Genomic DNA, 26,219 nt, shown 5'->3' with positions numbered 1-26,219 from the left:
CTTAGATATTTGGACTTGTACGTAGTTTAACTTTTAGACCAGCTCTATGAATTTGTGCCGTTCTATTTAAAAATATGGAATTAGTATCAATATCTCGGTTATTAATCATCCCATGAGAATACGTAGCAGATTATTTTACAAACTCCTTGGTACCATTTACGAATATGAAAACAGACTGCCGATACCTTTAATAGTTTAGAAGTTATTTTCGTGTAACATCTTAGGTGAATAATCCTGTATAAGAATTTGTTACTGACATTCTAGGAGGGTTCTATAAACTCCACCATATTAGGCCAAAAACATGTTGGAGTTGATCGCCTCACCGTGCATCTCGTCATGCACCCCCCCCCCCCCTCCACCCAAACACCCAACTGGATTTTTATAAAAAGAAAATAAACAAACTATAAACTAAACAAACAATTGGATACTAGATTGTAAACTGAACATACAATTTGCTGAAAAAATGTTGACCTTGATCACTGATCTGTGTTTTAATGTAAGATTTTGTAGTGTACTGCAATCTGAATATCAACATAATTCACTTGTATTAGTGTCCTTATAATGAGAAGTCATGCATGCGCGCACCACACTCTCATCTTCATTATGTTCTATCAGTATTGTGTAACTAGAATATACCTCCACGCCCCCCTCCCTCCCTCCCTCCCTCCTCCACCCCCATCCACCGATCCTGTCTACGCTACTGCAACGGGGGATTGTACTAACGTAATATTGAGATGCTAACAGACTCTGACAGTGATAGTGATCCATCAACAAGTAATGCAGTAAAGTGGTAGTTACTTTCCAGTACGAGAAGAAAATATAGCGTACATCCAGTCAATGAGGGACGAACCGAACAAGGAGAGTTCTATAATTTGTATCAAAAGCTTGAAATGTACCCGGATAGATTTTATGAATATTTAAGAATGCCTCAGTCGACAACTAGTTAACCCTCGACTGGCGTTGTGGGGTCTTTTAAGATACCAATGACTTTGTACAACCCTGGTGCTCCCTCCGTATTCCGTTCTGGCTATCGCTGTTCATTGTAGCTGTTACTTAGTACAAGGTCAATTGCTATCTGGATTTGTAGCGATTAGTAAATATTGGTTTTCTCAGGAACTTGATTTAAATATTATGTGGTGCCGTTTACGACCCTACAACGGCGTTTGTGTTACGAAGTTTGTCGTGACCTAAAATTTTGTAAGTGTTCATATTTCAATCGAAGTGCGTGTTTTGGTACTTTTTCTTCGTGTAAGCCTTGCTATGGCTTCCACATCTCGCCCTGGAATGTCAGTGCGTGATCCTAGGATCGCAGTGTTTTAGAGGAAGATGCCGGAGGAAATGACGATAGCGATCTCTCACATGAAAATGATCCAGATTACAATTCCGAGCACAACACGGATTCGGAACAAGGAGAAGGTGAGTAAGACTAAGAGTGAAGTTTCACAGACAACCTAGACGTCCTTAACCAGCCGTTATCTTTCTCTGGTAGGAACAGATAGAAGTGGTCAGCTACCGAACCCAACAGGCAAGTGAGACGTCAAAGTCAGAACATTACTGTCAAACTTCCAACCCTTAAGTGGTTGTGGAAATGACGTAAATGACTGTGAAATTCAAAAGTTTTATGAGTTTTGTATACTATAATTTTTAAATTCGCATTAGAATTTGCTTTGGAGCAATGAACACTTAAAATTTGTTTTCATTTAAGTTTAAATCATGGGAGTGCGATTTTCCTTTAAAATCAATGACGGTAAAACAATTGTGCATCATCTCACAATCTATAATCAGTAAAGATATTCATTTCTCATTGCAGGTAAAACAAAAGATATAAGTAAATATAATTGGCATGTAGGGCCTATTTATTTTTTAAACTTAAATATAGGGAGTTTGAGGTCATCCATTGTATGGTATCATTTTCGACCCCACAACGCCATTTACGTACCAAAGTTTTCACAACGCCAGTCGGTGGTTAAATCTTGAACCTAGTAGAAACTAGAAATCAAAAAGTGTACACTAACTTGTGATACCGCAATTGGCAGCAACCTCTTCACAACATTTATCTAGATACGATGATACGATTTGTAACGCTGATCCCATATAGCTGTCTTTCGGAATATTTCACTTATTAATTGCTCCTCATCCATGACGACAGGGCTACGACCAGCGATATCACAACAGTGAGACAACGCACAGAGGGGACAGTATGATGACCTTGAGACAACCAATTACGATGCTAGTTCCAGGCGGCGGTAGCAGCCTGAAATATCAAACCAATTTGATTTCCAGTGAACGGCGAGGTGCGCGGCGAGATGCGCGGCGAGGCGTGCGACTCCAATATGTTTCGAGTCATTTGCTCCTGTTAGTTTGTTCCTTGATCGCCACACGGCGGGGAGATACAAGACGACTTGCGCGGCGAGGTGAAAAACTCCCAACATGTTTCTGGCTTTACATATGCTCATAACTATGTCTTAAATCCGCGCCCATGGTTGGCTTGAGAAGCATTTTAAGTGACCTTAAAACAGTGAGTGAATCTGTATTGGAAGATTTAGAGAAATCCAATATGACGGTAATGCGTAAAAAATATGAATCTTCTTAATAAGCTTTAAAAAAGGCTATGTGATTGCTGTAGAGCCCGCATTTCCATGCAAATGCATGTTTTTAAATAAGCTGCTTACACTTCTCAAAGTTTGTAATTATTCGTTTTTTGACTTAACGATTCCAAATAACCGTTCTTTTCCCCGGCACGTTTGCATGTTTTGACATTTTTACAATAAACTTCATGCATAAAACACATTTTGAAGATTTTGGATTTAATATCAAATATTTGGACGTTTATATTGCATAATATGACTTTTCTTCTGACTTTGACGCATATATAATGTTTACTTGCATGATAGCGCCTTTTATGAATATTGGTTTGAAGAATTTGGGACCGTTTCTCCAAGTTATATCTCAAATATTGAGATACGGAGAGAAATAAAACGTATTCATGGCATTCTACCTGACAACCAAACTTAGCACATATGGTAGTGGTCCTAGAATTCAATTAGCCCAGCACTTTCTTATCTGCGCTTGAATAAACGTTGACGTAAGCCGAAAGGCTGCACGTCGATCGCTGTAGATCTTAGAAATAAGGTGTCAGGGTATAAATTGCTATAAAGTGAACCGTAAATTGTGCACTACTAAATGACGAATCATTGTTTCTACTACGTTACACGCATGAAACAAACCTTGCATCACACTACTGTGACGCCGCGTTTCTGAGATAACGGCTTACAAACCTGGTTTTGCACTGAACGCGCTTCCGTTATTACCCTGGAATTTTCTACACGGGTCTCTCACTTGTCATACGTCTTTGTTTCCGCAATAGGAAATCGTTAGCATTTATTGAACATATTCAAATGTGTGTGCAATCATCGCACGGAGGAGTAGTTGCGGCAGCTAGAGGTAAGCTGAACTCAGTGATCCTTTCAAATCCTGATTTTGAATTTGTCACGATTATAAAACACGTACTGTGGTGAAAATGCTAAAGACGTACAATTTAACGTCACTTTGTCCCAAATGTCTTCATTTAAATATGCACCTGTCACTTCTTGTGACGTAGAAAGACAATTTTCTGTGTTTAAGAAAGTGCTGACAGATAAACGGATGAATTTAAGTTACGACAATTTGGAGAAATTATTTGTTGTACAATGTTTCCAAAGGAACTGGAAATGTAGCCATGTTAAACTGAATTTAGATAGTGCATATTTTCCAGTTTATTGTGCATGTTTTACTGTATGATAGTGCATGAATGTATGCATATTTTGAGATTTGATAGTGCATGGAAATACGGGCTCTGTTAATAAGCATTCACCATCGTACGCAAATTCTCTCCATTATTTGAAATCATAGGCGAACGCCGGGACAGTTTATATTTTAGGCTACGGACGCACCCACTCTGCCTTCTCTGAATATCACACTACTGCAACAGATCTCCCTGGCCTCCCAACCCTTTAGTCACAACAATACAGCCGTCAACAAATAACAACACAGTAAAATAAGATAGAACGAGCGAGTGGCTGTGCGGTTTGGATCACAAAGCTGTCGGCTTGTATTCGGCAGGTAGTTTGTTCGAACCCCCACTATTGGTAGCCCTGAAGATGATTTTCCGTAGTTTTCCACTTTCACGTCAGAAAAATGCTGTTAATAGATACAGCTTCACAGAGCCACGGTCTCTTCCGTCTTACACCTAGCGTTATCACATCGTCACTCTAAGAACTATCTACAACCTGTGACAATAAAGTTCGGTGAATGAAGTCAGAACGGTCCATCCGGCAACACTGGCGACACGCAACGCTGCACCTGAGTTTGACCACCTGCTCCCAACGTTGTTCAGTTGAGCATCGTATGTGTGCCGTGTAAGACCTGTTTGACACAGTGCGTGTTTAGTGCGTTGGTTCTGAACTGCGAACAAGAACATGAACGACCAAAAGTTAGGGAAGAGGAAAACGTGTTCTCGTCTTGTGCCACATCACTTGACTGACGATCAGAAGCGGGCACGTTTAGTCTTCACAGGATTTTGTCGAAACGGCGGATGCGACACCAAATTTCTTGAACTGTATCGTCACTGAGGATGAAACCTGGGGTCTCAGGTACGACCCTGAAACGAAACGGCAGAGCATGGAATGGCGTTCTCCGGGATCCCCTCGTCGGAAAAAGATCAGAACCGAAAAGTCACGCATCAAAACGATGCTCATCACCTTTTTCGATAGTCAAGGCATTATCCACAAGGAGTTTCTACCTCAGGGAACGACGTTGAATGCTACACGGTACATTGAAATTTTGACCCGTTTCATGAAACGTCTACGCAGGGTAGGACCCCAGTACGCACAACAAGGTTCATGGTTCTTTGTCCATGTCAACGCTAGCCCACACACAGCCAATATCGTCAAACAGATACTCGCCAGATCTCAATACTCCAGACTTCTCCCTATTCCAACGACTCAAATTCGCTTTGAAAGGAAAGAGATTTGACGATATTCCTGACATCCAACGAAACGTGACGAGGCTTTTGAATACCATCCCAAAGGAAGCCTTCTTGCAAAGTTTCCAGGACATGTATCGCCGATCTCAGCAGTGCATAGTCATGGGAGGGGACTATTCCGAACGACAGTAAGATCACTGTCGTGCTTTGTTCATCTCTGTTGATAGTACAGGACTATTCACTGAACTTTATTGTCACAGGTTGTATGTCGGTCCAGCGTTAAGCAAATTGTTAATCACTTCCTCTTTATGAACATTATCCTTGTAACCTACAATCTTTGTATAGCGTACTGCTGACTGAACACTTCTGCCATTTCAAGATCCTCACATGCACATTCCTAGAATGTCCTTCTTGGAAACAGTTTCTGTCTTAAAGTACGTACACACCCGTTCCTTTTTTAACTAATATTTGCATGACTGATAAGTATGCCTGCTATAATTCAATCCTTAGCTGACTGTGATTGTGAAAAAAATGTAATAATGATATTATTGTAAGTAATTGTGATTTACGATAATGAACATTTTGAAATTCGGATATTCGTGTTAGTGAATATTATGAAACCTATTTTTCACAACACAGTGATAATAGAAAATTGAATTCACATTAATTTACTATTGTTTCTGTGTTCACATTTTCATGTTAAAATCCGTATAACAAGAATGAGGAGGACCGATCTGGGGCTGTACCGTAATCAAGGACACAGCCACTTCCTTCCCACTCCTACCCCTTTCCTATCCCATCGTCACCATAAGACCTATCTGTGTCGGTGCGACGTAAAGCAAATTGGAAAAAATCCAGAGGCAAGCAACTCAATGTTGAAGACATCCTGGGGATATGAGCTACGAATTTTAGGTAAAAAAAGATATAATAAAGTATGAGAATATACTTTTTTATTTATATCTAAAAGTTGCGATACTTTTCTTAATCATCGTTATCCGGTCGATTGGATTAGCAGTTTACCTTTTTCCACCACTACGAGCGCTAATGTGAGTCAATGCATTGTTTAACTTAAGCACCACTACGAGCGCTAACGTGAGTCAATAGAGAGTTTCACTTCTTAAGCCCTTATAACTACACTCGGTGTGGACATTTTTCAAAAATCAAAAAAAGGCTGAGAATATTGAAACAAGGAACACATTACTGAAAGAATTATGTAAATAAGTGAATTTCGCTAGGATTTGAATCAAAAAGAAAACAAGTAAAGAAACAAGCGATTTTAGGCTGTTTTTCCGGAACTGGATTTAGGATGGAAGTGATTTTTTAAATTAGTTTTTTAATTTGATATAACTATCCAAGCCTCACAATTTGAAACCTTTTTGGGCCCCTTAGCCCTTCAACTTTCAACACAATTCATGAAATTACTTAATTTTACGTTTTTCGTAGTATGGGGATTGGGGATCCCTACTTTGTCTGCTAAGAAATGTTTTCAATATTAAAAAAGGAATGAGGAGATTCCCTCTTTATTTATTTATTTATTTATTTATTTATTTATTTATTTATTTATTTATTTATTTATTTATTTATTTATTTATTTATTTATTTATTTATTTATGTATTTATTTATGTATTTATACCCGTGCTTCGCTACGGTATTATACTGAAATTTATAATTGAATGCTTATTGTTTTAGATATATAATCCGCCGAAATTAGCCATCTGACACATTTTCTGCCAGAATCCACCAAAATTCCCGATCTGATTCGTTTTCTATTAGATTACGACACGTTTCCTCCCATTTTTCAATCTTCCTTTCCAGCAATCGATTTCGTACTTCCCGGGCTAGGCTCAGGTATTCCTCCCGGTCAGTTGGGTCCATAAATCTTTGCCATCTTTTCCTATAATCATTTTTAATATGGATAAAATCCTTCAGGAGATCCGACGTGGTGTCATATTAGGTGCCTTGGCGGCACTGAACCCGCGGCCGGACAGCATTCTTAGTCATTACCCGTCCAGGAGCCGTTTCCAGCGGGGTCCGCACATTTGACGAGGGTCCGGAACATTATTATTATTATTATTATTATTATTATTATGTGTTGCTGGAATGGCTGATGACAGGGAAAACCGGAGTATCCGGAGAAAAACATGTCCCGCTTCCGTTTTGTCCAGCACGAATGTCACATGGAGTGACCGGGATTTGAACCACGGAACCCAGCTGTGAGAGGCCGGCGCGCTGCCGCCTGAGCAACGGAGGATACTTATAAGTACATTAAGAACAGTAAAATCAATTGGTCTCACCTCCTTCTACACCCCACCGCCGTTAAGTTTATTTACCGCCACCCCCGCCCTCCACCCCAAAAAAATTAAAAGAAGGCTTGTTTCTTTATGTTTAAAGGAGATTCCAAACACCAATGTTCACGTCTATTGCCTTCAGTTTTGAGATATATGTATCCCCATAAAAATAATTTAATATTTTCACTTCATTTCACACTACTCTTCCCCCCCCCTCCCCAAGTGAATTTTCCCGCAAAAAATACTTGTTTCTAATAGTAAAAGATCTTCTAAATACCAATTATCACGACTCTAACTTCTTCAGTTTTTGATTTATGTGTCCCAATGAAAGGAATTCAATTCCTTTACACTCCCACCCTCCAAGATGGTTTCCCCACCGAAACGCGTTTATCTTTGTTTTTAAAGGAGATCTAAATACGAATTTTCACGTCTGTAACAACTTTAGTTTTTATTAGATGTATGCATTCTCATACAATTAAGTCAATTAAATTTTCAATTCTTTCACCCCCCCCCCCTTCATTGGATTTTCCGAGAATACGTCTTTCTTTACTTTTAAAGCAGATTGCAAATATCAAATTTCACGTCTGTAATATCTTCATTCTTGAGATATCAGTAGCCTAATTAAAAGAATTCAACACCATTTTCAGTCACTTTTACCCACCCCTCACCACCCAAGTGGTATTTCCGAAAACTAAAAATACACGATTCGTTATGTATAATAGAGATAAAAAAATACCATTTTTCACTTCTGTAACATGTTACGTTTTTTTAGATATACTGTAAAAATTCTCATTTTAAAATTTCACCCTTTTGAGTTCCCCTTAAGAGGAGTTTCCAAAAACAAATCACCTATGTTTCTTTACATTTACAGGAAATTCCAAACACCCACTTTTTACGTCTGTAACATTTTACGTTTCCAAGATATTCTGTAGATATAGCCTTTCAAAAAATTCACCCCAATTTGTCACTCTTGTTTAACCGCCATTAATTGGATTTTCCAAAAACTAAAAAATACGTGTTTCTTTATTTTTAAAAGAGGTCACATATACAAATTTTCAGTTCTGTATTATCTTAAGGTTCTGAAATATAAGTATCCTCATTAAAGGCTTTCAACCCATTTTTCACCCTTTTACACCCCTCCTATTGGGATTAACAGGAAACAAAAAAATACGTGTTCCTTTATTTTTAGAGGAGATTCTAACTACCAATTTTTACATCTGTAAATTTTAAAGTTTTAAGATGTAGACACTCTCATTTTAAAAAATTCACCCCCCTTTTCACCCCCCAATATTTGAATTTTCCAAAAACGAAAAAATACGTATTCCTTTACTTTTAAAGTACATCCCAAATACCAATGTTCAGGTCTGTAATATCTTCAGGTTCTGAAATATAAGTAGCCTCATTAAAGGCATTCAACCCATTATTCACCCTTTTACACCCTTCCTATTGGGATTTTCCGAAAACAAAAGAATACGTGTTTCTTTATATTTAAAGGAGATTCTAAATACTCATTTTTATATCAATACACTTTAAAAGTTTTGAGATATAGATACACTCATTTTAAAAAATCACCACCTTTTCACCCCCCATTAATTGGATTTTCCAAAAACAAAAAAATACGTGTTTCTTTATTTTTAAAAGAGATCCCAAACACCAATTTTCAGGTCTGTAATATCTTCAGGTTCTGAGATATAAGTAGCCTCATTAAAGGCATTCAACCCCTATTTCACCCGTTTCACGATTCCTATTGCGATTTTCCGAAAACAAAAAAATGCGTGTTTATTTTTAATGAAGATTTTAAATACCAATTTTTACATCTGCAAACTTTAAAAGTTTGGAGATATAGATTCACTCATTTTTAAAATTCACCCCCTTTTCATCCTCCCATAATTGGATTTTCCAAAAACAAAAAAATACGTGTTTCTTTATTTTTAAAAGAGATCAAAAGTACCAATTTTCAGGTCTGTAATATCTTCAGTTTCTGAGATATAAGCACCGGTATCCTGATTAGGCATTCAACCCCTTTTTCACCCTTTTTCACCCCTCCTATTGGGATTGTCTGAAAACAAAAAAGTACCTGTTTCCTTATTTTTAAAGAAGATTCTAAATACCAACTTTCACATCTCTAAACTTTTAAAGTTTTGAGATATAAACACACTCATTTTAAAATTTCACCCCCCTTTTCACCCCCTTAGCGACGGAATATCCAAAAATCCTCTCTTAGCGAGCACCTACATCTTAATATGAATATATCCCCAAAATTTCATTTCTTTATGTCCAGTAGTTTTGGCTCGGCGATGATGAATCAGTCAGTCAGTCAGTCAGTCAGTCAGGACAAGCTACTTTATATATATAGATTTTAATAAGTATTCTCGGAGACCTCGGAGACCTACATGGTCAAAGATGACACGCAGACAGTGTTATCTACAGCTGTACAGCGCATGCGGGTACTTTGCCCTGGTGATATTTATCTTAAACTATTGTTACGTATGTTGTATATTAAGGGTGCGAAGCCTATATATACAGCGTGTAACAAGAAGGTACGGGCAAACTTTTAGGACACATTCCTCAAACGTACAAGAAAAAGTATCATGTGTGGACATGGGCCCGATAACGCTTTCCCTGGCCTTCACGCTCTCCGGGCCTAAACCCAATAGACTTTTAATTGCGGGGGCATTTGAAAGCTCTTGATTACAGAATGCTGGAACAAGATGCAAACAATATTCGTGCCGTAGTGTGGAAAGATGTGAAACCGTACGCAATACTTCAGGAATACATCAGCACACCGGGATTCAATAAGACGGTGGGCTGATACATGCATCAGTGCTAACAGAAAACATTTTGAAAATTTCGCTCAAGTACGATTTTCATGTGGTATGCTAGTTCTTTCTGTTCTTGTGTGTTTCCCATGATTAGTGTACTATGTAGAATTGTAAAAAAATTAGTTCTAACATGGAATTAAGGCGTTTCCGGACCCATGTCCATGCAACATATTTTCTTCTATGTGTGAGAAATATGCCCTGAAAGTTTGTGATTAGTTTGTTTCTTTCTTTGTTAGAACATCAGGAAATAACGGTTTTACAGAATTTCTCGACAGTCTGTATATGCAGTAAGTTCAGGCATAGCCAAGTTATGCACTGGGCTAGCCTATACATTACTCGCTTAGTACGCAGTGGCGTAGCAATATTACCGGGAGGGGGCGAAAACAGGAAATGTAACATTAAATGCTATAATAACTGCATCGAAGAACGGTACACATCGTGGCACGGCTAATTATGCCTGCCAGCTCTGTATTTAGGAGACAGATGGGTTCGAATCCTCCACCGGCCACCCTCGAAATGGTTTTCCGCCCATTTCAACTCCAGCAAATGCTAGCATGTACCTTTATCAAAACTACAGCCCGTTCAATTACACCTTCACCCCCAGATAACACCCTCACACAGCGGTACATGCAGCTCGGGAAAGCACATAAAGAAATAGCGAGTCGAACATGTCCTCGGACACTACCGGCATTAAAAACCATATTTTAAGATGGTGATGGTGGTGTTCATCGTTTTAAGAGGAACTACAACTGGGCAACCATCCTCTACATAACACTAATCAGAGAGAAGATATGGAAGGGATCCGACACTTCGAAAATTGAAGAAAGACAAGGGCCACAAAGGGCGTTAAAATGAAAGACTCTCTTGGCCTCGAATGCTCTAATGGCGTCGGGGTCGGAAAAGAACAAGAGTTGACTAAGGGAGGTCGGATAGGAGAGATGAAAGTAAGGAGACTGGCACAAGAAATTGGAAGCAATGCCAGGACTCAGCTAAGGACCCCACGGTCGCCAACCCACGCCCCCAAGTTCAGACTCCCTGAACCCCCTTTTAGATAGATAGATAGATAGATAGATAGATAGATTATTTTAATTGGCAAAGTTAGAGACACGTGTCCCTGTCTTACACTCAACCAGTGCATACATAAATAACATAAAATAAAAATATAAATAAGTAAAAAGACACAAACAAATTACTACGCTATTATGCTATCTTACTGTAGATGAAATAACTACTATAGCACACAACATAATAAATTAATATTTTGCTTCTTAAAAAGTGGCTGCCTCTCCGAGGCGGTAAAGGCGTGCTCGATTCGCCCGGAAGGACGTGGGTTCGAATCCCTGTGCCGAGGTTAACAATGGTGGGAGCCTTTACCTTCCACTCCTCCAAAGGCCTTCATGGCCTGTACGGAGGTGACTTTGCTTTGCTTTGCTTTGCTTTGCTTTGCTTTGCTTTGCTTTGCTTTGCTTTGCTTCTTAAATACAACAAGATTTGACCAAGGGAGGTCGGGTAGGACAGATGAAAGTGAGGAGACGGACACAAGAAATTGGAAGCAATGCCAGGACTCAGCTAAGGACCCCGTGGTCGCCAACCCACGCCCCCAAGGTCAGACTCCCTGAAGCCCTACGAAGAAATTAAAATACAATGAATAATAATATAGATCAGCCTACTATTATTTAGAATGTAATGCCCAATTTCAGAAATTTCTCACACTATCGAAAGTTCCAGTTTTCGTGTTATGACTACGGGCGAAAAACATTACAAAATGGAGATCGGGATAAGGATAGCTATTCAGAGGACCACAGCTGAGTACTACTACTGCTATACCAGTATCAACGAATTACAGAAGTAGAAGAAGAAGAAGCAAGACCAGGAATAAAAGAAGAAGAAGAAGAAGAAGAAGAAGAAGAAGAACTGTCGCACTACGAGCTCGTCTCATGTAAATATTTTGAGCACACTGATCTTCCGTGGTTTGATATCCTCCTGACCTCCTGCGGAAGGAAGTTCCATTCACGGATGGCCACAACAGTGAAGGAATTGTTGTAGGTTGAGGATTTATGTATAGAAAGCGAGCAGTATCGTGTTCAGCGCTCTGCTGTTTTTATGATGGTGTTCAGAAAGGTTATGAAATTGTTCATACAGGTAAGTTTGGGACTGTAATGTAAGGATTCGTAGCAATGAAGTGAGGGTTTGCAGCGTCCTTCTTACGACAGGCAGGGGATACGGTGGTGTTAGTCTACCACGCCCACCCTCACGGAGTAAATCATACGCTAAAAATCTGCATACGATATTCGTGATTATTACATCTTTAATTAACTTCCAATAGCATCTCCGAAAGTATTACTTCTATCTATAACATAGTATCATCATCATCATCATCACTAATCTTACGACCCGACTGATTTTGTATTTTCTGGTTCACCATCCGGGACGACCCTCCGTTTTCTCAGGGCACATTGGAAAGATAAACCGGGGGGGGGGGGGGGTGGACCTTCACTTGTCCCATACACCTGGTTGCACTCCTAGAACGTGGTCTACTGTCCTCAACCTTCCTTTCATAATCAACTCCTCCAGCTTTTCTCCAAGTCGTCTCGCAATGTGTCCAAAGAACTGAAATATTCTTTCGTTGATTTGAGAAGAAAGGAGCTTTAAAGTCTACAGCTCCTGAAGTATGGACTCATCGGTTTTTCTTACGGCCCAAAGCAAAGTAGCATTCTACGCCAGTTCCACATTTCAAAACCACCGATGTGTTTCCATCCAAAGTCTTTACGGTCCATACATATATAACATCATTTATAGAAATTCCAAATCCCACATTTTATATCTAATCCATTTTACGCACGAGCCATAAAAATTGAGATACTAAGGATGTTAATTTGTTATTGCTAAGTACGTCTACGTAAGCATGGCTGACGAGGAAATATTGGGGCCCCACGGGCTCTGAACTTGGGAGCATAGGTTGGTGACTACGGGAACGTTAGCTGAGTCCTGGCATTGCTTCTACTTACTTGTGCCAGGTTTCTCACTTTCATCTATCCTGTCCGACCTCCCTTGGTCAACTTTTCTTTTTTTTTCCGACTCCGACGTTGTTAGAGCATTCGAAGGTAGGGAGTCTCATTTTCACGCCCTTCATGGCCCTTGTCTTTCTTTCGCCGATATCTTCATTTCTCGACGTGAACGGATCCCTTCCATTTTTTTCTCTCTGATTAGTATTATAAAGAGGATGGTTACCTAGTTGTACTTCCCCTTAAAATAATAATCACCACCAGCACCGCTACAAGTGAATATTGTCCAATCGTCATGGTAATGAACTGACTTCAGATCATGTTTGTATCCGGGCTGAGTGGCTCAGACGGTTGAGGCGCTGGCCTTCTGACCCCAACCTGGCAGATTCGATCCTGGCTCAGTCGGTGGTATTTGCAGGTCCTCAAATACGTCAGCCTCGTATCTGTAGATTTACTGGCACGTGAAAGAACTCCTGTGGGACAAAATTCCGGCACTTCGGCGTCTCCGAAACCCGTAAAAGTAGTTCGTGGGACGTAAAGCAAATACAATTATTATTATTATTATTATTATTATTATTATTATTATTATTATTATTATTATTATAATTATTATTATTATTATTATTATTATTATCGTTGTTGTTGTTTTAATGAACTGGAAAGTCGCGTGTTGATTAGTTCCTATTGCTGAGGGAGATCATGATGATGAACACAGAAATGAGAAGAGGAACGTGAAGGAAAGATAAATCGAAGAAAAATGGGAAAAAGAATCATAAAATCGTGGGAGGAGAGGGAAGAGAAATATAGGCCTAAGTAACACATTAATAAATTTTATTGGCTTTTTGTCGCACTAACTACTTTCACAGTTTTCGCGGAGACGTCGATATGCCGGACTTTAGTCCCGCAAGAGTTATTTTACATGCTAGTAAATCTACCGACACGAGGCTGACGTAATTGAGCACCTTCAAATACCGGTACCACTGGACTGAGCCAGGATCGAACCTGCCAATTTGGAGTCAGAAGGCCAGCGCCTCAACCGTCCGAGCGACTCAGCCCTTAGGACAACTGGACCAGCATGCAACTCATTCAAATGTATACTATTACCTCAAAATACTTGTTGAGGAGAGACGTGTTCCATCGCCGATGCTAGAAACCCACCATCCCGCCCCCGGAAGAAATGTGCTTTCATAATCAAACACCCAGAAGTCTTGCACCATTACACATAACCCTCCACTGAACACTTACTACCATTGGATGCATTTTATGAAGCTCCCATAACTCAACGCAGTTGGCCATAATAGCCATCTTCTCCTCGCTAATGGATCCTAACAAAAGAGTTATAACCTTAAAGGCGTCCCGGGCGCCAACAATGTGGGCCAATGGCTGACACGAAAGAGGGCCCGCTATTAATCATTGATCTGCTTCTTTTTCTGCTAGTTGCTTTACGTCGCATCGACACACATAGGTCTTATGGCGACGATGGGATAGGAAAGGCCTAGGAGTTGGAAGGAAGCGGCCGTGGCCTCAATTAAGGTACAACCGCAGCATTTGCCTGGTGTGAACATCGGAAACCACGGAAAACCATATTCAGGGCTGCCGACAGTGGGATTCGAACCCCCTATCTCCCAGATGCAGGCTCACAGCCGCGCGCCCCTGACCGCACGGCCAACTCGCCCGCTACCATTGATCTGCATTTAGGGCTGTCACCCAGATGGCATATTCCCTATCAGTCATTTACCTAGTTCATCATTGTATGATTTCAAAGAACTTGGATATTTATCAAATATTTCCCTTGGTAAAAAGAAATCATAATCCCTAATTTAACTTCCTATAAATGAATATTTATCCTAATTTGTCTTCTTGAATTTCAATTTCATTTTCTAAAGTCTCCATTCAAGCTTATTCGTAAACTAATGTCACTCCACGACATCCCTCAACTAAAAACTTGGGAACATCCCGCTTGGTCGAACAGCTCGTTTCCATACTTCCAAGTTTCCCAACTCAAAGTTTGCTACACTTTCGTAACACTACTCCTTTGTCGGAACAAATCGTGTTTTCCTGAGGATTCTTCCAGTTCTCATACCGGGTAATCCTGCTGTGGGTCCCACTACACAGGAGTTCATTTCACTCATTCCCCTCGAGACACCTCCTGCTAAACACCCCTGACGTGTTGGACCAATGGGTTGGGTTGGGTTGCATGGGATTGTTATGTTTTACAACCTGTGACAATAAAGTTCGTTGAATGAAGTCAGAACGGTCGATCCGGCAATACTGGCGACACATAACGCTTCACCTGCGTAGCAGCAGGTTTTGACCACCTGCTCCCAACGTTGTTCAGTTGAGCATCTTGTGTGTGACATGTAAGACCTGTTTGACACAGCGCGTGTTCAGTGCGTTGGTTCTGAACTGCGAACAGGAACATAAACGACCAAAAGTTCAATGTACACTTTTGTTTTAAGCTTGCCAAGACACCGAAAGAAACGCATGCGATGCTGGTACGTGTTTATGAAGATCAAGCACTGTCCTTGAAGTGTGTGTACGAGTGGTTCGCCCGTTTTCGAGGAGGCCGGGAAAGTGTTTCTGACAACCCCCGTAGCGGAAGACCGGCGACCGCCGTCAGTGACGAAAACATTGAGAAGGTGAGGACATCAATCACGAACGATCGGCGATTAACTGTGCGCATGATAGCGGATGAACTGCAGATTAACCGTGAATCCATCCGACAAATCGCTACCCACAAGTTAGGGAAGAGGAAAACGTGTTCTCGTCTTGTGCCACATCACTTGACTGACGATCAGAAGCAGGCACGTTTAGTGGCTTCACAGAATTTTGTGCGACACCAAATTTCTTGAACTGTATTGTCACTAAGGATGAAACCTGGTGCCTCAGGTACGACCCGGAAACGAAACGGCAAAGCATGGAATGGCGTTCTCCGGGGTCCCTCGTCGGAAAAAGGTCAGAGCCTAAAAGTCACGCATCAAACTCGCTTTGAAAGGAAAGAGATGCGACAATATTCCTGACATCCAACGAAACGTGACGAGGCTTTTGAACACCATCCCAAAAGAAGCCTTCTTGCAAAGTTTCCAGGACATGTATCGCCGATCTCAGCAGTGCATAATTATGGGAGGGGTCTGTTTCGAAGGACAGTAAGGTCACTGTCGTGCACTGTTCATCTCTGTCGATAGTATAGGACTATTCACCGAACTCTATTGTCACAGGTTGTATTTTATTTTATTTTGTTTTGTTTGATTAGTTTTGTTTCGTTTTATTTTGTTTTGGGGCCTTCTCTTTTCAATTTCGAATCAGTTAATTTATTATAACTTAGGTTTTTCAGTCTGCATATATCAGAGGACAACAATTGGTGGTTGGAGACGGAAGATGGAATCGTATATGGGGAGTAAACCAGCTAAAAAAACTTGATGAGGAACACCAACAACAACAGGAGGAGTCCGGGACGGCAGAGGGAGCAGCAAGGAAGAGCACTAGGAGAAGTGGTAGTGACGTAGTGGAGAGTGATATTACGGAAGTGAGCGAAGTCCACACATATCCGGTGCAGAAAGTAGAGAACTGCTGACCAACAGAGCCAGTAAACAGATGGCCGAGACTGCAGAGACCTTGAAGAGTCAGCGCAGTGTAGAGATGGAGGAAGAAAGTAATGTGTCACAAGTGGTGCAGAGTGAAATGAAAAGTGCAATTGAAGACAATAGGAGACAGGGTAAGGATTCATCCTCACCGAATAAAAGGAATACAGAAAATAAAATAGAGAGAAGGCAGGTATTAAGCAAGGAAAGATCATTAAGTTTGAAGGATTTATGGGGAAAGAAAAAAGGCGTAGGCACGGAGAAAGGGAAAGAGGATGAGAGGAATGAAGGAGGGGATAGAGATGGAGAAGACGTCTTTGAGACAGTAAGGTGTGCGGATGTGCTGAGTAGTGCGTGGAGCAGCGGAACAATGGGTAACACGTTGACTCAGTACAGGATAGTGATTGGGAGATGGAACGGCATAACGGGAAGCAAAATGGAGACAAGAATGGAGCTGAAAGGTGAAAAAAGAAGGGTGGTGGCCACTCTACTGGTGGCGGCGGTGGTGATGGTGCTTTTGATAATAGGAGGGGTGGAAATTAATCCTGGCCCAGGACCAGCGGGTTCCATTGGATGGGAACAATTTGAAGCAATAATAGAGATGATAAGAGAGGCTTGTCAGACAGAACAAATAAAGGAAATGTTTAGAGAGCTATCCAAGGACTTTATGGATCTAAAGTCGAGTATTAAGGAAGACGTAAAGAAGATATTAGAAGAGGAAGGATGTAATAAAGACGAGTTGGACGTGTTGAAACAGAAAGTAAGGAGTTTGGAGTGGGACCTGAGAGAAACTAAGAGACTAGTAGAGAGGGGTGTGCAAGATAGTGTGAGAACAAATATTTTTATATATGGTGTCCAAGAAGAAGAAAAAGAAGGAAGTAGGATATAAAGTGGTTGAAGTGATACAGAATAGAATGAAAATTAATTTTAGTGAAGTAGATATAGACGATGTGCAACGTGTGGGGAAAATGAAGGGAAGAAGGCCAATCAGAGTGAAACTATTATCCACCCTGATGGCTGACATTGTGATAAGAAATTCGAGCAATCTAAAAGGAGAGAAAGTGTGGATACGAAGGGATATGAACAGAGAAAACATCGAGAAGAACAGGATCCTAAACAGACACTTAAAAGACGCAAAAAAACAAGGCCTCAAAGCATATTAATAAACTACACTATAATGTCAACATAATAAAAAGCGTATCATTTTGAAACGAAGTTTATAACTAGTAGAATACGAACCCGTTGATTTCCTCGATCGAACATCTGGCCGTATTTGATTTCGGGTATCTGACAACCTCGAAGGGAATCGGCACTTAAGGGGAGACGTACACAAAAATTCATTGATCTTCTAAATTCTTTGTAATTTGGACACTGTGTTAGAATCACGAAACTTTTCACACTGATTTAAAATGCATTGTTCTTAGCTATAAACATAAATCAGTTAATATGGATAAAATGTATTTCAAAAGTTTTTATTTAATTTGAATTTTGGTCATATTGATGTACCTTTTTCTCCGCAACGCTGAGGTCCGGGACCTTGTAGTTTTTTTAGTGATTTCTAAGAAACTGATGATTTCATGCCTGCAGCAATTTTTAATTTCATGACTATTTTGATTTTTTAAATAACTTTCCAACTTGAAAAGTTCACAAAAATATTAAACGGTCAAGTCCTTCAAATTACATACTTTTTTGTAATTGCCTTGCAGGAAAATGTGTGAAAATGTTTAGCCTTCCTGTCTATCAAGTTCTAGATTGATATCTTTAGTAGTTCCAGAGAAAAGGGTACATTTGTCATGGAAAAAGGAAGTTCACAAAATCTCAATATTGCATTACACAAGACGCAACCTCACACTCTTATCTCTCAAATCAAAACGAACTTTCCGTGGTGATCGCCATGCCGTGATCAACCGGAAATGACGCTTTATAGTCTTCTGCAATAGAACTGTGATACTGTCAACTGCCCAAACAGACGTAAAGAGTTCGCGAAGATGAAATATTGAAATGCATGAAAAAGGGGGCGTAGCACCTGACGTGCATGTCTTAGGAATTTAGTGCACTTAGGTACTGAATTCAACTAAATCCTTTTGAAACTGGATTACCTACATCAACGGTTCTCAACCTGGAGAGGCGTTGGAGAATTTCAGGGGAGGCGTGGTGAGCAATACAAACACACACGACTTTGCTAAACAATAAAAGGTTGTGACAAAAAAAAGAATTCACTACAAAATATTATTCTTGTCACCGCTAAATTGTACACATAGAAAAACGTTTTGTCTAAAATGATGATTCCTTATTGTTACCGTGTTTTGGTGGATCAGCAGAGGTGAAAGAAGGTGCGGACTGGAATGGGTCTAACTACAAGGCCGAAAGATTAATTAAAATTTAAATAAAGGTTATATTTTCTATAGACAACAAGATTTAACAAATTTTCACTAGGTGAAATAACAATGAAAAATCAGGTACAATGCTAATTTTACAAGCGAAAACACAAGTTAAGGTGTCTTTAGAAATCCTGGGATTCGAGCCCCAATTTGACAATCCTTGAGCTCTCGGCTCGCAACCACAAATTACCAAAGGGCAGAAAACCCCTAATTACATGGAGCACTTGCTCCCACTTCTTAATGTCAAGCCTCCTAGAGGCACCTTTCAAAATACCATACAGATCTGACCCGCTCTCAATCGTCCAAGCCTATTAAAGGCAATAACAGACTGTTACACTTAACTGCCATCAAGGCACAACTTATAATGGAACAGGGGTATCTCGTACCCATTCTACTGGGCCTTCGCAGGAAGGAAAACAAAAACGGGTTAAGTTAATGGCCCAAAATACCAAGCAGAATGGAGGCGAGTACTTGCACTCCTACATGAAAGCTTGTTAAAACCTAAGGGGCACAAGGCCGATTACACAGGGGCTATTCCCACACTAGGGAGGTGACTCGTATAAGAAAAATAATTTAACACATTAATGAAGAGAAGAAAATCGGTTATGAAAACGTAATCACCTCAAATCCAAATTGAAGGGGAGCTCGAGAGGGTAAAGCATTCTCTATCCCCGATTTACAGTTAAAGTAATAAGAAAATGTTTACATAGGCCGGCACTAAGTTATATTTTTAAACAGGTAGGATACTTTGAAAAGGTTTCGAACCTTCCCCGGGAGTTAAACTGCTGGCCAAGAAGGAAATAAAGATGTTAAAAGGCCAATACCTTTGCTGAAGAGCTGCTGCTCGAAGGAAGAAGCGCAACCCGCCCCCTGCTATACTTCCATACACTAAGCTAGTTGTTGAAGTGGCGACGAGTCATGAAAATCAGCCGTTTTTAAACCCTCATGGAAGATTCTAGACCTTTCATGAATAATTAAGACACACCCACAGGCGTTTATTGGTTGCCCAAAATTTACACATTAAAATTGGAGAAGAAGGACACTATTGGTCCAAAATTAATTAAAGAAATTCGGGATTGGCTAAGTTCAAAACAGGCGGAAAGAAAGGATTAATATTGCCAACCCACCAACGAAAGAACGAAATTTAGTAAAGACAACAACTTATGAATACAAAACATCTTCAAGAAAAGTTCCTTCACTTCGCACCAGGGTGCATGATCATAGTTTTTGGTAGAGACATCTGTGAGAGAATGTCCACACTTCTTGATAATTAGTAAACAAAAACAATCCGAAATTAACACAGTGACATCTTCAGATAAACGGTTGAATTAATTCAGTTTTAAAGTTCAGAGTTTCAGCTGTAGAGGAGTACTTTAAGGCGGAAAATTCAAATGTGCGGCGTATAGGTGTACCAACCGGTACACTTAAAGTAACGTTGGGACAAGGAATTCGTGTTTATGAATTGTGCAATGAAATGTGTAAAAAAAATTCAATGCAAGATTTTTTATCACAAAATATAGCAAAAATCATTGCAATTTTTAATTTTTACACAAATATTTTTCTACCTAATAAGAAATGTAATTAAATTACAAAATATGAAAATAAAGTAATAAATCAAACCGATAAATATGAATGAATAAAATTTACAGAAAATGAAGTAATTTTAACATATTTATTTTATTTTCAAATTATTGGATTGTCCAGTTTCCATCAACGTATCTATGTGACTCTTGGTTTTCAACGCTGGCTAACATCAAATCAAAATACCGAACACGGCTGGATGTTGAAAGTGATCTGAAGTGTGCGCTGTCACTGTTGGAGCCAATAATTAAAAAAATTGTGAAAGAAAAACAGTACCAATCCTCTCATTATTCATTAATTCTGTTCTTACAAAATCAAATCAAATTATGTACCGGTAGTTTGAAATGCTAATTGCAGTCAGTGTAGAATCCTCCGTAATATACTTATTGCCATTTTTTAAATTCTCTCTTTGTATTATCATGTCTGTTATTCATGACTTTCTTTGTAAAGTGATCGCATTATAGTTATTACTTTAAAATATGTAATATTATTAATTATGTATTAAGCACTCATAATTAATAATAAAATCATTATACAACATTTTTGAGATATTAACCCTAACAGGAAAGTAGAATTTTTGTAAATCAATAATTCATATGGGAGCGTGAAATAATTTCCGGATGAAAAGGGGCTCAGGCCTACAAATCGAAGGTTGAGAATCACTGCCCTACATAATAAACAAACAAAAATCATAGTTGTGAAGGATTTGGTGAACGTGTTCCCCTTAAAACTTCGAAAATATGTTCTCGAAGTACCGTACTATAGGAATGTGCGTCTGCGTTGCGTATTTATGCACTCCTACAGTATAATGTACGTAAGGTTCATTTTTCTTTACACATACGCACAGGAAAATTAACACAACGGAAATTGTTCTGATAGACTCCATATCCATATGTGGCTGGGAGGCGTGACCAGTCTTAAGGAAAATAATGGATAGGAAGAGCATTGTCAGATACATGGTATTAGAACTAGGCCGTCGATATATAGTGCCCATGACCACTATATCAAACTCGAGTAGAATACTGCCCTTCCCACCACAAGGATGTACTAACATCGCCAGTTGCATCGGCTCTAGTCTTAGGGAATTCTCAATAGTAATAACACTTTAATGGTAACTAATTTCCTTTGAAAGAAATATATGGGTAATTTCTAAACAGAGAAAGGAATGCCTCCATCCTCTTGTACGCAAATAACCCTCCAACAGATATCGGTGTTTGTTAAAAGGATGTAATTCAAAGAGTAAAAGAAAAAGAATGAAACAGAGGGCAGTACTAAAGGAGAATATTAGCATACTCTATTCAAACATACACTGCATAATCCTGTATGTTTTAACAAGCATGCTCTGTATCAAAAGGATTTTAGACTACAAAGGAAAATATAAACGTTAAAGAAGTATTCATTCCACTTTACAATCTCCATTTCTTGCTTTTATCATCTCACCCTCTCCTCTTCTTATTAGCACTTGTTACGAGGAGAAAAAATAAAATCCGAGAACTTGCCTAATTAAGTTTCCATCTATGTTATTTTATTGCAAGGTGGGCCGTGTGAAAAAATATTTAATTCATTTTCTTCCCTTCCCAATACTCTTCAACAATTTGCTGCTTGCGTTATCATAAATACAAAACCAAGAGTTGATCTCAACTTATTAACCTATATCGTCTTCAAGCCTAGTGTCCACATGCAATGAGAGAGAGAGAGAGAGAGAGAGAGAGAGAGTAAAACCACAAGGGATAGCTACCCTGAAACAAGGGGTATCGTACGAAAACAACGTCAAAGTGATCGTAATTTATCTTAGGATAAAATGAGCTAACATATTTTTCAATTTTGAAACTCCCGTGGTGTACAGCTGTCCCCGATCAGGATTTTTTTATTTTTCTTTACCCTATAGCTAGTAATTTACCACTGACAATGAATTACGTAAAACCGAGCTCGATAGCTGCAGTCGCTTAAGTGCGGCCAGTATCCAGTATTCGGGAGATAGTAGGTTCGAACCCCACTGTCGGCAGCCCTGAAAATGATTTTCCGTGGTTTCCCATTTTCACACCAGGCAAATGCTGGGGCTGTACCTTAATTAAGGCCACGGCCGCTTCCTTCCCACTACTATCCCTTCCATGTTCCATCGTCGCACAAGACCTATCTGTGTCGGTGCGACGTAAAGCAACTAGCAAACAAAACAAAAAAATTACGTAAAACATCTCTAAATATCAGTGCCATTCTATTTTCCAAACTAATTTACTCAGATGTGTTATCAGACCTCACTGACTGTTAGACCTCTGTAGGTGGAGGAGGTAGAATAACACCCACGGTATCCCCTGCCTGTAGTATCCCCAGGGAGTCGGAACTTCGGAGCGGGGTTGGCTACCACGGGGTCCTTAGCTGAGCCCTGGCATTGCTTCCACATACTTGTGCCAGACTCCTCACTTTCATCTATCTTGTCCGATCTCCCTTGGTCAACCCTTGTTCTTTTCCGACCCCGACGGTATCAGATTTCCGAAGCCTAGGGTGTCTTTCATTTTTTGAAGTGTCGGAGCTTTTTCTCCTTTCTCCACTCTAATTAGTGATATTAGGGGATGGTTACCTAGTTGTACTTCTTCTTAAAACAATTATCACCAACACCACCACCTCACTGACTGTTGACATTCTGTGACACCTACGTGACAGCTGACGGTTTTTTTAAAACTTGCTTTACGTCGCACCGACACAGAGGTCTTATGGCGACGATGGGATAGGAAAGGCCTAGGAATGGGAAGGATTCGACCGTGGCCTTAATTAATGTACGGCCCCAGCATTTTCCCGGTGTGAAAATGGGAAACCACGGAAAACCATCTTCAGGGCTGCCGACAGTGGGATTCGAACCCACTATCTCCCGGATGCAAGCTCACAGCTGTGCGCTCCTAACCGCACGGCCAACTCGCCCGGACAGCTGACGGTAGAGCAATATGAATGTCCCGTATAATTCCTGACAGAACCCACGTTCCGGTGGAGGGAGATGCTGCGTACCATAATAGCAATACTATTATGATCGCATAGCCCTTTCTAGGACTTTCTGGATCCCAGAAGTTCAAGCAACTCAATGTCCTCTGTTCGAGTTATTTTAAGATAATATCGTTAAGTGGCTAATTTGTGATCCTCTTCTTCCTACAGATACAGCTGTACAGTCATAAGATGTGTTGTTGCTGGTGTCATTGTTTGGGTCGTCAGTCCATAGACCAGTTTGATGCAGCTCTCCTCCATGCCACCCTATCATGTGCCTACCTTTACATTTCTACGCACGTACTACATCCTACATCTTCTCTAATCTGCTTGTCATATTCATACCGTGGTCTAACCCTACCGTTTTTACCACTTACAATTCCTTCAGAAACTAATTGAACAAGACTTAGGTGTCTTAAGATGTGCCCTATCATTCTATCTCTTCTTCTGGTCAAATTTCGCCAAATCGGTCTTCTCTCACCAAATCGATTCAATATCCCTTCATTTGTGATTTGATCTACCATTTCACCTTCAGCATTCTTCTGTAAAACCACAATTCAAAAGCTTCTATTCTCTTTCTTTCTGAACTCATTACCGTCCATGTTTCACTAACTAGGATGTAATCTGCCCGAAGGCAGGTCCGAACCTCCGCAGAGGTGTGCCTGAGCCGGAGTTTACGTACGGTAGGGTGGCTAGTTCCTTTTCGCTCCTCCATTCACTTACCCCCACCAACAGCGCGTGGCAACCCTTCCAAATCTTGACCTCGCCCAATGTTGCTTAACTTCAGAGATCACACGGGATCCGGTGATTCAACACAGCTACGGCCGTTGGCTTTCACTAACTGTTAATAAAGAAAAAGAAGGTGTGAAAATACGTAGAAATCCTAACAATTTCAACAGGGACACTGGCTATCAATATTAAGTAATTTCCGTTCACTATTGGTATTTCGTCTCGGTGTTTTCCAAATTCGTACGTTCCTCATCGCCAGATGTTTCATTCCAGGCTTGTGTTCATGCCATACACCTGTGAATGTCATGTGTTACGTACACATGTTATGTGACCCTCTTAGACTAATCATGGCCGACTTGATGTGTCGCTCTAGCTAGCTAGAAGCACAGCGAGGAATCCAGTCGGTCGTGGACTGATTCTGATGGTTCGGTCAGCTTCCGCTTCGAACGCTAGTGCTGTGCCAAGTCCGGGAAGCCATCTGGTGGCAAATGAACGTACCATTTCCACTTCTATTATAATGCCTTAAATTTCAAAAAGTCATTGTTTAAGAAGCCTTTCGCGTGGACAATTGAGATTTTTCTTCTGATGACGCAGAGCACAGGCGAAACGTAAAGAATTTCACCTTATTTCCTTGACATGGCATAAGCCCAAAAGCCTATGCAGTATCATGTCTATAAGAACAATACAGTTTCAATTCTCCCTAAACTTACAATGTGATTATTATTATTATTATTATTATTATTATTATTATTATTATTATTATTATTATTATTATTATTATTATTATTGGACATTAGACCAGGAATGGCACACAATTATTTGGGATCAACACTTTTATGCTTCAAAACATGGCATTTTAAAATGTCATTTTTTAATACAACGAGATTTGTTCTGCCCTGCAGTGATATAATTTCTTTGATATATCTACCAGATCGGAAGTTATAGTGAAACACTACATACATTATTTCTGATTTAGAGCCACTTTATACTAACGAGTCTTTAACCAAAGAAAAAGCGGAGCTTTCAGCCAAATTTCATTGGCTTTCATCAGGGCAAAGCATATGATCATATCAATTTTCATCACTTATTTCCCGTAAGTTCATTTTTTTTTTCATTTCGCTTCCCTAATAACTCAAGAACTTGCAAAGACATTTCAGTTATTTTGGGGCACATTCCTAAATTAGTTATCAACAAAACATACTAAAATGATTGTCCTAACAATTATAGTTCATTAAAAAGTTCCAAACAGTTTCTCAGTGCAGAGCAAAAAGAAAAATAACTTTTATGCTGTTGTCGAAGGTTTGGGTTCCCCCTTAATGACCACATATTATATGGACGAAGTAAAAATGGTTGTAAAAATAAACATACCGGTAATAGCAGTTTAGTCAGAATTTTAATGGTTATAATGGCAGTGTTTGAACTCTAGAAAGTGATATCATCATATTTATCCCCAAGTATGGACGTCAGGCCTGAAGACGATAATATACATGGAGTCGAAAACAATGTGAATCGAGCACATGAGCATTAGAGAGTTGGTCATACTGATATTTTGTTGTTGTTGTTGTTGTTGTTGTGAGCATTGAAATGGAGAGTCCCAGGGCGAAAACTATGCCCTTTTACTCATCTGTTTCCAAGGAGTAGCCGATGAGTCGGAAAATCGCAATCATGCACTGGCGGGGGAGAAAGTGATCTGTCTTGTAGGCCTTGAGCCTACAAGTCAGAGGAGAATCCCCCTCTTCGCTGTGTAATTGTTGTCAGTTAATTAATTAATGTAAGCGGAGAAGAAGAAGGAGCATTCTTACGAAACAGCGCTTTTCAGTGTGTAATTTCTAGGTATTTATTGAGTGGGTGAAATTATAATTTGGAAAAGGCCGAAATGGTTTACTTATGTCCGG

The sequence above is a fragment of the Anabrus simplex genome, chromosome 11 (genome assembly GCF_040414725.1).
Source record: "Anabrus simplex isolate iqAnaSimp1 chromosome 11, ASM4041472v1, whole genome shotgun sequence".
In the NCBI taxonomy this organism is placed as follows: Eukaryota; Metazoa; Arthropoda; class Insecta; order Orthoptera; family Tettigoniidae; genus Anabrus; species Anabrus simplex.
The sequence above is the reverse complement of the archived record's forward strand: the minus strand, read 5'-3'. Positions refer to the sequence as shown.